We start from the raw sequence: 12120 nt of genomic DNA, 5'->3' as shown, positions 1-12120 counted from the left end.
CTACCTGACATAGTTTCATTAAGTAAAGTTGACAAAAGCATACGTTTCCTTCATCCGGGGAGGAACTGGGCCTAGGATTTCACCAACAACCCTTAGCCAAACCCCAGGCAAGAAGAGAAATAGAAAGGAGAGGCCGGGTGCAGTGGCTCATGCCTGTAATCCCAACACTTTGGGAGTCTGAGATGGGTGGATCACCTGAGGTCAGGAGTTCAAGACCAGCCTGGCCAACATGGTGAAACCCAATCTCTACTAAAAATACAAAACAAAATTAGCCCAGCGTGGTGGCAGGTGCCTGTAATCCTAGCCACTCGAGAGGCTGAGGCAGGAGAATCTCTTGAACCCAGGAGGTGGAGGTAATAGTGAACTGAGATCACACCACTGCACTCCAACCTGGGAAACAAGAGCAAAATTCCATCTCGAAAAAAAAAAAAAAAGAAAGGAGAAGGAGGTGGGGGGTGGGGGGTGGGGGGTGGGCGGCTGCCATGGGAAACAGCTCACTCATGCTGACAGCCAGAAGTTAGAGCCAAACTGCAAGAGAATTACTAACACGTACGAAAAAATACTTCTTTGAAGCACTTTGCTAGACAGGCTAGTCCTAACAAAAAGCAAAATCATTTCATCTAAATTTAAAAGTGAAAATTAAAACAACAAGCATAAAGCACCCAAGAAGGGGAGGTTATGGCCCTCTCTTTCATGACTGAGCAGCACACCTTTCATAGCCACATTACTGCTATTACTAAGAGGGGCTCAGACTCCTCTTAGTCCTGGTGAGGATCAGCCCCTCACTGCCACACACGATGGCCAAGGCCAGGGCCATGAAGGCCCCTTACCTACCCAGGCCCACCTTCTGCCATGTGAAAGAGGAATGAGCACCAAGCTCCCAGCTGACCACAGCCTCGTGGAGAGGTGGACCTCCCTGCTGAGATCTGCCTTGCCTTCCCCAGGCCTCTGTCTTCTGAGACTCATCTGCTCCAAACTGCTGAACTGCATGAACAGGGCCTGTGAACACATTTCTGCACCCCGTCTTGTCCTGACCAATGGCAACCATGAGATGTTCTTCAGCTTAAGACCCTTCTCCTGGCTGGGCGCAGTGGATCACGCCTGTAATCCCAGCAATTTGGGAGGCCAAGGTGGGCGGATCACGAGGTCAGGAGTTCGAGACCAGCCTGGCCAACATGGTGAAACCCCATCTCTACTAAAAATACAAAAAGTAGCTGGGTGTGGCGGCGTGCACCTGTACTCCCAGCTACTCGGGAGGCTGAGGCAGAAGAATCACTTGAACTCAGGAGGTGGGGCTGCAGTTGGGGCTGCAGTGAGCCGAGACCGTGCCACTGCACTCCAGCCTGGGTGACAGAGTGAGACTCCGCGTGGGATAGTTACTACCTGACTCTTCCAGAGCTGCAGTCAACAGATACCCCCAGGAACACACACATGGCAGAGGCTGAGACCCTCTCTACCTTCAGCATTTCCCCTCCCCCATGGTTCCCACTAAAGGATTTGCCTGGTGCAAGAACCGAGCTGGAAGGAGCAGCTCTTTCCAGCAATGTACATACTGATTCTTGAGGTTTCAGCAGCCTTCCAGGTCCCTCCTGTGCACAAACATCTAAAACTTCACCATCTCTGAGATCAAGAAGCACCTTGTTTATAAAACTTCCTATCTCCTACTTACAGAAAAACTCAGGAACAATCAGCAAAATAAAGCACACTCAGTATGTGAAGTGGGGGCCAAACTACGGATGCATTTTCCCGAGTGTCCCGTATGTCTTTAAAATTAATATCATCTGGTAATCATTTATTGAACCCTTCTCATCTCCAAAGATCAACAGACTAAAGTCTACAAGAAGTTTTCTCCTTGGAGCTACCAGTGTCACAAAGGAGGTATCTACACATCTCCAGGTGGGGCTGTAATGCCTTAATCATTGTGGTGAAGAAAAGCACAATATAGAACCCCAAAATATGCTCAACCTAGAGGGTAGAAAGAAAAGAAACTTTCTTCCTTCCCTATAGTAGTCTTGTCATCTTAGAAGAGTTTATACTCAAAAACCTTAGAGTTTCTGGCTTGGGAGAAAATAATAAGTCTTCTAGAATTTCTCTCATGATAACCAAACTTCCTGGAAGGAAGACACTGGATCCTGCAGCCAAAACCTTACAACAGGTTCCAAGGCATAGCAACTGCAGGCAAACTCAATCCCAGCCAAACTTTAAAATCTGGAATCTTCTTAACTCTTGGAATTTGTGGCAAAGGCTAGAGAAATGCAGTGGTCTTCTTACATCTCTCAGCTACTCGTCTGTGACCAGAGTCCCACCACTGCCACCACCACCATCCTCCCAAACCACCAAGATATAGAGATTCCAACACACCCCAGGTGGTACTAAATTGTCAGAGGGTCCTCAGGCTCATCACCACGCCAGGAATAAATATAGTCTATTACATAAGAATTATATTAGAACACACGACCAGATTTCAAAATATACTACAAAGCTGTAGTATCCAAAACAGCATGGTACTGGCACAAAAAAAGAGACGCATAGACCAATGGAACAGAATAGAAAACCCAGAAATTCCTGTATCTACAGCCAACTGATTTTTGACAAAGGCACCAAAAACTTACATTGAGGAAAGGTCAGTCTCCTCAATAAATGGTGTGGGGACAGCTGGATATCCATATGCAGAAGAAAGAGACTAGACCCTCAACTCTCATCCTATACAAAAGTCAACTCAAAACGAAGGAAAGACCTAAATGTAAGACCTGAAACTATAAAACTACTAGAAGAAAACAAAGGGGAAATGCTGCAGCACATTGGTCTGGGAAAATATTTTATAAATTAATAAGACCTCAAAAGCACAGGCAGCCAAAACAAAAATAAACAAATGTGATCACATCAAGCTATAAAAACTTCTGTGCAACAAAGGAAACAACAGAGTGAAAAGACAGTCTACAGAACAGGGGAAAATATTTGCAAACTATTCATCTAACAGAAGAATAATATCCAGTATATACAAGAAACTCAAACAGCAGCAAAAATAAAAATAAAAATAAAAAACCTCATGAATAATGGGCTGGGCATGGTGGCTCACACCTGTAATGCCAGCACTTTGGGAGGCTGAGGTGGGCAGATCATCTGAAGTCAGGAGTTCAAGACCAGCCTGGCCAACATGGTGAAACCCCATCTCTACTAAAAATACAAAAGAAATTAGCCAGGCCTGGTGGTGTGTGCCTATAATCCCAGCTACTCAGGAAGCTGAAGCAGGAGAATCACTTGAACCCGGGAGGTGGAGGCTGCAGTGAGCTGAGATCACGCCACTACACTCCAGCCTGGGTAACAGAGTGAGACTCTATCTCAGGGGGGGAAAAAAAAAAAAAAAAAAAAAAAACACCAAATAATTTGCTTTAAAAATAATCTGATTTTAAATCGATCATTTAAAAATGATCTGAATACATTGCTCAAAGGATATACAAATGTCCAACAAATATATGAAAAAATGCTCAACATCACTAATCATTAGGAAAATGCAAATCAAAACCACAATGAGGAATCATCTAACCCCAGTTAGGATGGCTATTATCAAAAAGACAAAAAAATAACAAATGCTGGTGAAGATACAAAGAAAAGGGAACTCATACACTATTGGTGGGAATGTAAGCCAGTATAGCAATTATGGAAAACAGTATGAATACTCTTTAAAGAACTACAGATACAGCTACCATATGATCCAGCAATCCACTATTGGGATTTATCCAAAGGAAAGGAAATCAGTATATTGAAGAGACATCTGCACCCCCAGGTTTAGTGCAGCACTATTCACAATAGCCAAGATGTGGAATCAAGCTGGGTGTCCAACAACAGATGAATGGATAAAGAAAATGTGGTCTACATACACAATGAAACATTATTCAGCCATAAAGAATGAAACCCTGTCATTATCAGCAACATAGATGGAACTGAAGGACACTGTTAAGTGAAATAAGCAAGGAACAGAAATTGAACCACCACATATTCTCTCACTCATGTGTGGAAACTTAAAAAAATTGACCTCCTAGAAATAAAGAGTAGAACAGAGGATACTAGGGGCTGGGAAGGGTTGGGGGAAGGGAGGGATAGAAGATTTGTTAAAGGATACAAATTTAGAGCGAGACAGGAGAATTTCTAGCATTCTATAGCACAATACGATGACGCTAATGAGTCATACATAGCTTCAAATAGCTAGGAGGAGGATACTGAATGTTCCCAATACAAAGAAATGATAAATGTTTGAGATGATGGATATGCTATTACCCTATGATCATGATACATTGTATGTGTCAAAACATCACTACGTAGCCCTTAAATATGTACAATTATGTGTCAATTCAGAATTTAATTAAAATAAAAAATGAAAAGAATGTTTCTTGGCCGGGCGCGGTGGCTCACGCCTGTAATCCCAGCACTTTGGGAGGCCGAGGCGGGCAGATCACGAAGTTAGTAGATCGAGACCATCCTGGCTAACACAGTGAAACCCTGTCTCTACTAAAAATACAAAAAAAAAAAATTAGCCGGGCGCAGTGGCAGGCGCCTGTAGTCCCAGCTACTCAGGAGGCTGAGGCAGGAGAATGGCGTAAACCCGGGAGGCGGAGCTTGCAGTGAGCCGAGACCGCACCACTGCACTCCAGCCTGGGCGGCAGAGCGAGACTCCGTCTCAAAAAAAAAAAAAAAAAGAAAAGAATGTTTCTTAAAGTTTGGTCCAGTTGCTCTCTGCTTCTGAATCAGTTGAAAAGCTTGTGAAAATGTGGATTCTGACTCTCAACCCACACCTAGAGGAGCTTTGTGAAGGTCAGGAAGTCAGAAACGTGTATTTCAAGAAGTTTCCCAGGTGATTCAGAAGCACCCTAAAGTACAAAAAACAGTGCAAAATCAGAGTCAAAAGAAAACCATATGTTATTCACACCGTTTTTCATCTGGTATGCCAAGCATTTCTCTCAATCATTCATTCAAACACCTGAGCACCCACACGCCCACATAACCAAGATGAATGTTATTTAAGCATTAGCCAACCTCATTTTGTCTTAGTCAAAAAGAGCCAAACCCCAGCTTTCGTAAATCACAGCAGCCCAGACTGTGGATTTCTTGGTTTTGTCACTCTGGAAGCATTTTTGAGAAAGATTTAAAGACAATGTTTGAAATCACCTGGCATCGAGTTCCTGCATAATGGGATCATCACCTGGCAGGATGAAGGTGCTCACCTGAGCAGAGGCGCTCCAGGGGCCAGGCTGAGTGAAGCACCTCAAGATTAAGAGCCACCAGCCTGAGAGGCTGCTGCTTCAGGAACCTGATAAAGCACCAGAGTAAGTGAAAGTGAACTTCTAACAAAGGTGTGATGCACTGAGCTTGGATTTGATCTATGATGAGATTCGATCTGCTTTTGAAAACTAGTTGATTTAAGCCCCAAAGAACTAAGACCTGTCTTATGAGGATTAATATAGGCTTTCACAGTATTGCCTCATTTCCCTCTGAACTATTCACTGCTGAGTTTCTGGTATCTTTAGGTGAAAATTTTGATACCAACCTGTGTCTTAATGCTCACAAATTACATTTGATTCTTGATACTGACGATGTCGGAACTTACCTGGAAATGAGCGAAGTCCTGATTCAAGTCTCTGCTTTGTACTATAAGCTTGAACACACACATCCTGAAAGCCACACTGAAACAATTCTGATACCAGCTAAAGCCCTGGGGTAAGAGTGGGTGAGCAAACCCAGTTTAGAACCCACCAAGATCAAGAGAGATGGGAGCTGTCCTGTGCAGGCCAAGAGAAGCAAACCCAATCATCACCAGGCCCCATGGCTCAGCTTCTTCCCCTAACATCAACTAAGTCAGTCTCTGAATTCCATCGTCCCTGAATTCAAAGTGTCCTTTACTTTTTCCTCTAGGGGCAACAAAGCATAGAGGGAGGCGGTGTGATTTGGCAGTCAGAGACCTAATTATGCTCTAAGGCCAGGGGTTTTCAGGCTTTGCCCACATCAGATTCACCTGGAAGTTGGTTAAAACACAGCTTCCTGGGCCCCTCCCCCAGAGCTTATGATTCAGGAGGTCTGGGTGGAGCACGAGAATTTGATTTCTAACAAGTTCCCAGGTGATGCTGATGCTGCTGGTAGGACCACACTTTGGGAACCACTTGTTTTCATTTTTGTGACCTTGGGCAAGTTCTTTATCCACTCTGAGACTTGATTTCCACATTTGCAAAAACAAAAAGCTGGCTAATTCGCTCTTGCAGTCCATCCCACTGTCTCTGTGCCCAAAAGTCTGCCTGCTTATAAAACAAGAACTTCCAAATGTTCATATCACATTCCTAAATGCCAACAGTAAATCAGATCTGATGCTGATGCTCATATTGTGCTGCATCAGAAGTTTAATTTACTACAATGCCAACAAGACAGAACTTGAGAGCTTGTATTTGCCATTTTTGGGGGGTGCCAGTGCCATGGAAATATTATTTGGCAGGGGCTCACACTCAGGTGTCAGCGTGGTCAACTGTACATAGGTTCTGTGACATGAATAAAGCACTCTGGATAAGTTTATTCAGGTGATGGTTAAAGAGAAGAGAACCCATATAAAAGCTCAACACTGTTTTGAAGAGAGTAGCTCCAGCCCCCAAACTAAGTTTTATTTGCAAGAATTCACTCATTTGTTTTCGGAAAAATTTTACTACGTACTATGAGCTAGGTATTGTGCTAAGGATACACGTGGAATGGGTGACAAAGTCCCTATTCTAATGGGGGAGGGAAGCAGAGAATAAAATATTCACTAAAATGAGTGCCAAACTCTGGCTATAAATTATGTGTTGTCATAGAAGTGAGTCAATTGGTAGAATTTTACTTACTAGGGCCTGTCTGGAGACAAAGGAACTGAGATCTGAGGTGTGAAGAAATGGACTCAGGAAAGAGGAGAGGAGAGAGTTCCAGGCAGAGGAAGGAGCATGTGTAATGGCCCTGAGGACAGAGTGGGTAGAGGGCCATTTGTTATTGTCTTTTTAATTATAAGACAGTGTGTTCGGAGCAGAGAGAAGGAAAGGACGTGTGTTGTCAGATGGGGCTAAAAAGGCAGGCAATGCAAACCATGCTACGCCTACAAGGCATGCCGGGACTTTCTTTATCCCAACATCAAGCAGCGGCAGGGACAGAACCAGAGCTACTTTGGAGAAGGAGAATTCTAGCTCCTAAGTAGGGAAAGGCCAGGAGAGAAACCAGGTGGGAGTAGAGGGAACAGAAAGGCTGCTGCAGAGACTCGCTTTCTCTCAACGTGATGACTGGAGAGACTAACACATTCTCTCCCCCAAAAAGTCAACTATAAAACTGGACAAAACTGTCAAAAGCAACCATTTCAGAACAGAAGAAACTGACCAAACTTTGATAACAAGCAGAGCTTGGGGATCATGCCTAGGCTGTCCCCAGCCTCCTCTTAGCAATGCTGATGGGTAGTTCAACTGGGGCGGCAGGGTTCTGCTGCCTGAGGGAGAGGGAGAGGGTGAGGGTGAGGGTGAGGGTGAGGGCAATTGCTCACATGATTCGGATCATCATCAGTTAAAGTGGCAATTGCAGGAAGACATAGTGGGAAGACCAGGGACTCCACCGGCCTGAGGTTGCTGCCCAGTTTGGAGCAAGCCATGGACAAGCAGACTAGCCAGGGACTTAATTGGGAATTTCAGGAGGTGAGAAAACCATGGGGCTAAACTTTTCATGTATCTGTTAACCGGTGGTTGAGCACAACCGCAGCAGAGACCAGAGCAGACCCAAGACACCCCATACATCCTTGGTCAACAGAGCCTATGCTCAGGCGCAGGGAAGAGCGATAGAAAGTAAGAGCCAGGAAGGACATGGAAACAGCCTGCAATGTTAATATGCTCAACAAGCAGATAGAGGGGCAGAGGCAAAGCCTTTCTGGCTAAAGCACAATCTCTGACCAATCTTTGGCTAAATACCAAGCACACACATCCAAAATATACAAAGAACTCTTACACCTCAAAACTAAGAGAAGCAAACCATTCAAGAAATGCAAAGTATTTCATTTCACCAAAGAAGACATTTCACCAAAGAAGATACATGAATGGTTAACACATGAAAAGATGCACATTATTAGTCTTTAGAAAAATGCAAATTAAAACCACAATGAGATTCCAGTTCACACCCACTAGAACAGTTATATTTAAAAAGACAATAACAAATGGTGAGGATACGGAGAAACTGGAACCTTTCTACACTGTAGGAATGTGAAATAGAACATCTGCTTGGGAAAATAAACTTACCCTACAACACATCAATTTCACTCCTAAGAATCTACTAAACAGAAATTAAAACAAATGTCTATACCAAAGACTTATATGCGAATGTTAAAGCAGTATTATTCATAGTAGCCAGAAACTGGAAATAATTTAAATGTTAATCAACTGGTAAATGGATAAAGAAAATGTGGCATTTCCATCCCATGGCATACTATTCAGCAATAAAAGTGCAACATGGATGAACCCCAAAAACATTGTGCTAAAGGAGCCAGATGAAAAACACTACAAATTGTATCATTCTATTTATATAAAATGTCCAGCAAAGGGAAACAGAGAGACAAAAAGATCAGTGGTAGTCTGGGGCTGAGGGTGGGAACAGGATTAGCGGCAAACTGCTTACAGGGATTATTTTTTTTTTTTAAATGTTGGTGTTAGAAGGCCGGGCGCGGTGGCTCACGCCTGTAATCCCAGCACTTTGGAAGGCCGAGGCGGGCGGATCACAAGGTCAGGAGATCGAGACCACGGTGAAACCCCGTCTCTACTAAAAAAAAAAAAAATACAAAAAATTAGCTGGGCGCGGTGGCGGGCGCCTGTAGTCCCAGCTACTCCAGAGGCTGAGGCAGGAGAATGGCGGGAACCCGGGAGGCGGAGCTTGCAGTGAGCCGAGATCGCGCCACTGCACTCCAGCCTGGGCGGCAGAGCGAGACTCCGTCTCAAAAAAAAAAAAAAAAAAAAAAAAAAAAAAAAAAAAAAAAAAAAAAAAGAAATATTCTCAAACTGAATTGTGGTGATAGTTACCAAACTATATACATTTTCTAAAAGTAACTCAATTGTATACTTACAATGAGTGAATTTTACAATGTTTAAATTATACCTTAATACAAGTGATATCTACAGTGATCCTGGCAACAGCCTAGACCAAGGTGGTGACTGCAGAGTTTCAGTTGACAAGATTTAATGAAGCAGGAATTCAGTTTTGAGAATACTGCATTTGAAATACCTTACTCCAAGAAATGTCACTTAGCAGTTGGAAGGATGGATCTGGAGCCCAGGAGCGGTCTGAGTTGGAGATGTGAATTTGCAAATCATCTGCAAATAAGTAGAAATTGAGGTCACAGGCATGGATGAGATTGTCCAGAAAAAGGAACAAGGAGGACAACGGGAGGCAGGAAGGAATGGGCCTGGGACCAAGACTTGAGGAATTCTAACATTAAACAGGGATAAGAACAGAGAAAACAAGGCAGAGAGGAAAACCAGAAGCACGGAAAGGATAGAGTAACCATGTCAAATGCCGACAAAATGTCAGTAAGAACTGAAACATCCTATTTGTGACCATACGCTCATCTGTTTATTTCTAGATTCATGGATTCCCATGACCCTAATTTATTGTCAGGCAAATCCATTTTTGTTTTGTTGCTGATGATGCACCAAGCCCAAGAGAAAGGAAAAGAACTTCTCTTCCAAACATATTGCCTAAGTCCACCAGCTATTTTCCGATAACCTCATTCCATTTTTACTGGGAGGAGTAGAAACATTACTGGGTTCAAGCCAGGATTGAATTTCAGCTCTGCCACTGATTAACTAGTGGTCTGAAACCAGGTGTAGCAGAGACACACTACTACCTACTAAATATCCATTTCTCTTCTCTCTCAAGAGAACCTTAATTTTTAGGTGGGCACACAACATGCTATGCCAGAGTATCTTTCCCAGGCTTCCCTTCACTTAGATGTGGTCAATTGACTAAGTTCTAACTAATGAGGAAAAATGCTGTCGTATTGCAATTCCTCCCTCCTCCACCTGCTTTTTGGAAGATGAATGCAATGGCTGAAATTCCGTGCCACACCCTAAGGATGGTAAAGCAGAAAGCTGGAAGGAGCATGGTCTCTGATTTCTGTGGAATCCCCAAACCAGTCCGGAAAAGCTACCTCCAAACTGCTTTTATGTGACAGAACACAAAAGCTGCACATTAAAATTCTCTGCAGCCTTTTTTTTTTTTTTTTTTTTTTTTTTTTTTTTTTTTTTTTGAGACAGTGTCTCACACTGTTGCCCAGGCTGGAGTGCAGTGGCACGATCTCGGCTCACTACAAGCTCTGCCTCCCGGGTTCACACCATTCTCCTACCTCAGCCTCCCGAGTAGCTGGGACTACAGGTGCCCGCCACCACGCCCCACTAAATTTTTTTTTTTTTTTTTTTTTTTTTTTTTTGTATTTTTAGTAGAGATGGGGTTTACACCGTGTTAGCCAGGATGGTATCAATCTCCTGACCTCACAAACTGCCCGACTCGGCCTCCCCAGGTGTCGGGATTACAGGTGTGAGCTACCACGCCCGGCCCAGGCTTTTTTTTTTAAACAATCCCAACCCCCCCCGACATACACCTGGACCAATTAAGTCAGAATCTCTGGGGATGAAACTCAGGCAGTGGTAGTTTTTTAAATCTCCTCACGTGGTTACAATTGCAGTCAACTTGGAGACTCTGTGATGGACTCCAACTTTATGTAAATGCATTACTCACAGCCGAACACAACTCCTAACTGATACTCCAAGCTGTTTGACTCTTCCTGTGCCAATGTGAACATCTTTAAAACGGGATTATAATGCTTACTGCTCCCACAAATATTTAGTAACTGAGGATACACTGGTGAGTGACTCAGTGTTCCTGCCTTCACGAAATGTACAGGTATGTTGTCTGAAAAATTACATGAATGGGCAAGAGCAACAAACTATATAAATTCTACAATTGTTTGTGGGAAGCATAATCAAAACCCAGGAGAAATCGCAAGGATGAGAAATATACCACCATATTAAAGGAAAGTTAAATCTAATTCCTTACTTCAGCAATGTATTCAGTAATTAATTGCTAAGAATAGTTCAACACTGCTGCTATATCCTCAATGCACACCCCTATACACACACAGTACTAGAAATTATGCCTAGTGTATTCTACATGTTTTAATTTATAATTAAGAACAGTGCCACATTAATTCCAAGAAACTCAGACTCCAAGAATTGTATGACAGTTGTATGAATGAAGCATTCACCACTGAAAATAAAGCTTTCAAAATACAGAATCCTTCAGAAACTCATGTGTTGCCATCACACTAAAACCATCACACTTTGTACAGGAAAGAGAGTTATTGCATCATTTTTCAGACTTCACAGAAAAACAATAATTACTCCCCAAAAGACTGTGTAAGATTATATCCGTTAGGGGATCAAATGTTCCAGGTGCTTAGATCCACATTCCAGAGAATCTAATCAAATAAAAAATGACTTATTTTCGGCAAAGGATAGTACAGTTTCTTGACATATCTATTAATTTTGGATCACTGCTTCCAGCTCTGGACAATGTGGAGAACGTGCCCACCTCCATCTCCCTCCTTGGAATCCAGTCGTGGAGATGCCACGCAAGTAGAGACAGGGTTTCACCGTGTTGCCCAGGCTGGTCTCGAAGTCCTGAGCTCAAGCAATCCGCCCATCTCGGCCTCCCAAAGAGCTAGGATTAAGGCATAAGCCACCACGTCTGCCAACTTTAAACCTTTTAAAGCTTAATATGTACGGTAAAGTTTCAAGGGAAACCGATAGAAAATACAGTGCATAAATTCCAAAAGAGTAAGAAGAAAAAAATAGAATATAAACAAAAGAATAAAAATTCAACATACCCTCCAAAAATACAAGATGGGGTGGGGGTAGGAAGAAGAAACATAGAAAAAGTTGGACAGATAAAAATCAGTGGTTACAGTGGCACAAACATGTCCAAATGCATTAATCACAAACGATATAAATGAATTAAACTTGCCAGTTAAACCACAGATATTGCAAATTAAACAGATGTTTTAAAAAATCTGAACACCATGCATGTAAT

At 42.9% G+C, this 12120-nt stretch overlaps 1 protein-coding gene across 4 annotated transcripts in view; it reads right to left on the bottom strand.

Moving 5' to 3' along the window:
- The window catches only part of OSBPL10 (oxysterol binding protein like 10), a 329028-nt gene that overhangs the window by 233980 nt on the left and 82928 nt on the right, over positions 1-12120 (bottom strand). Inside the window, exon 2 of one of the 4 annotated variants that reach the window (XM_030932578.1) lies at positions 9259-9347. The exons of 2 other annotated variants lie outside the window; for them this stretch is intronic. The gene's annotated coding sequence lies outside the window, so the exon portion shown is untranslated. Of the gene's footprint in view, positions 1-9258; positions 9732-12120 lie in introns of those variants that run through there. One more of the 4 variants, XM_030932583.1, reaches the window with a different exon arrangement.

The sequence above is a fragment of the Rhinopithecus roxellana genome, chromosome 1, assembly GCF_007565055.1.
Source record: "Rhinopithecus roxellana isolate Shanxi Qingling chromosome 1, ASM756505v1, whole genome shotgun sequence".
NCBI lineage: Eukaryota > Metazoa > Chordata > Mammalia > Primates > Cercopithecidae > Rhinopithecus > Rhinopithecus roxellana.
This window is presented reverse-complemented; position numbering and strand designations above follow the sequence as displayed.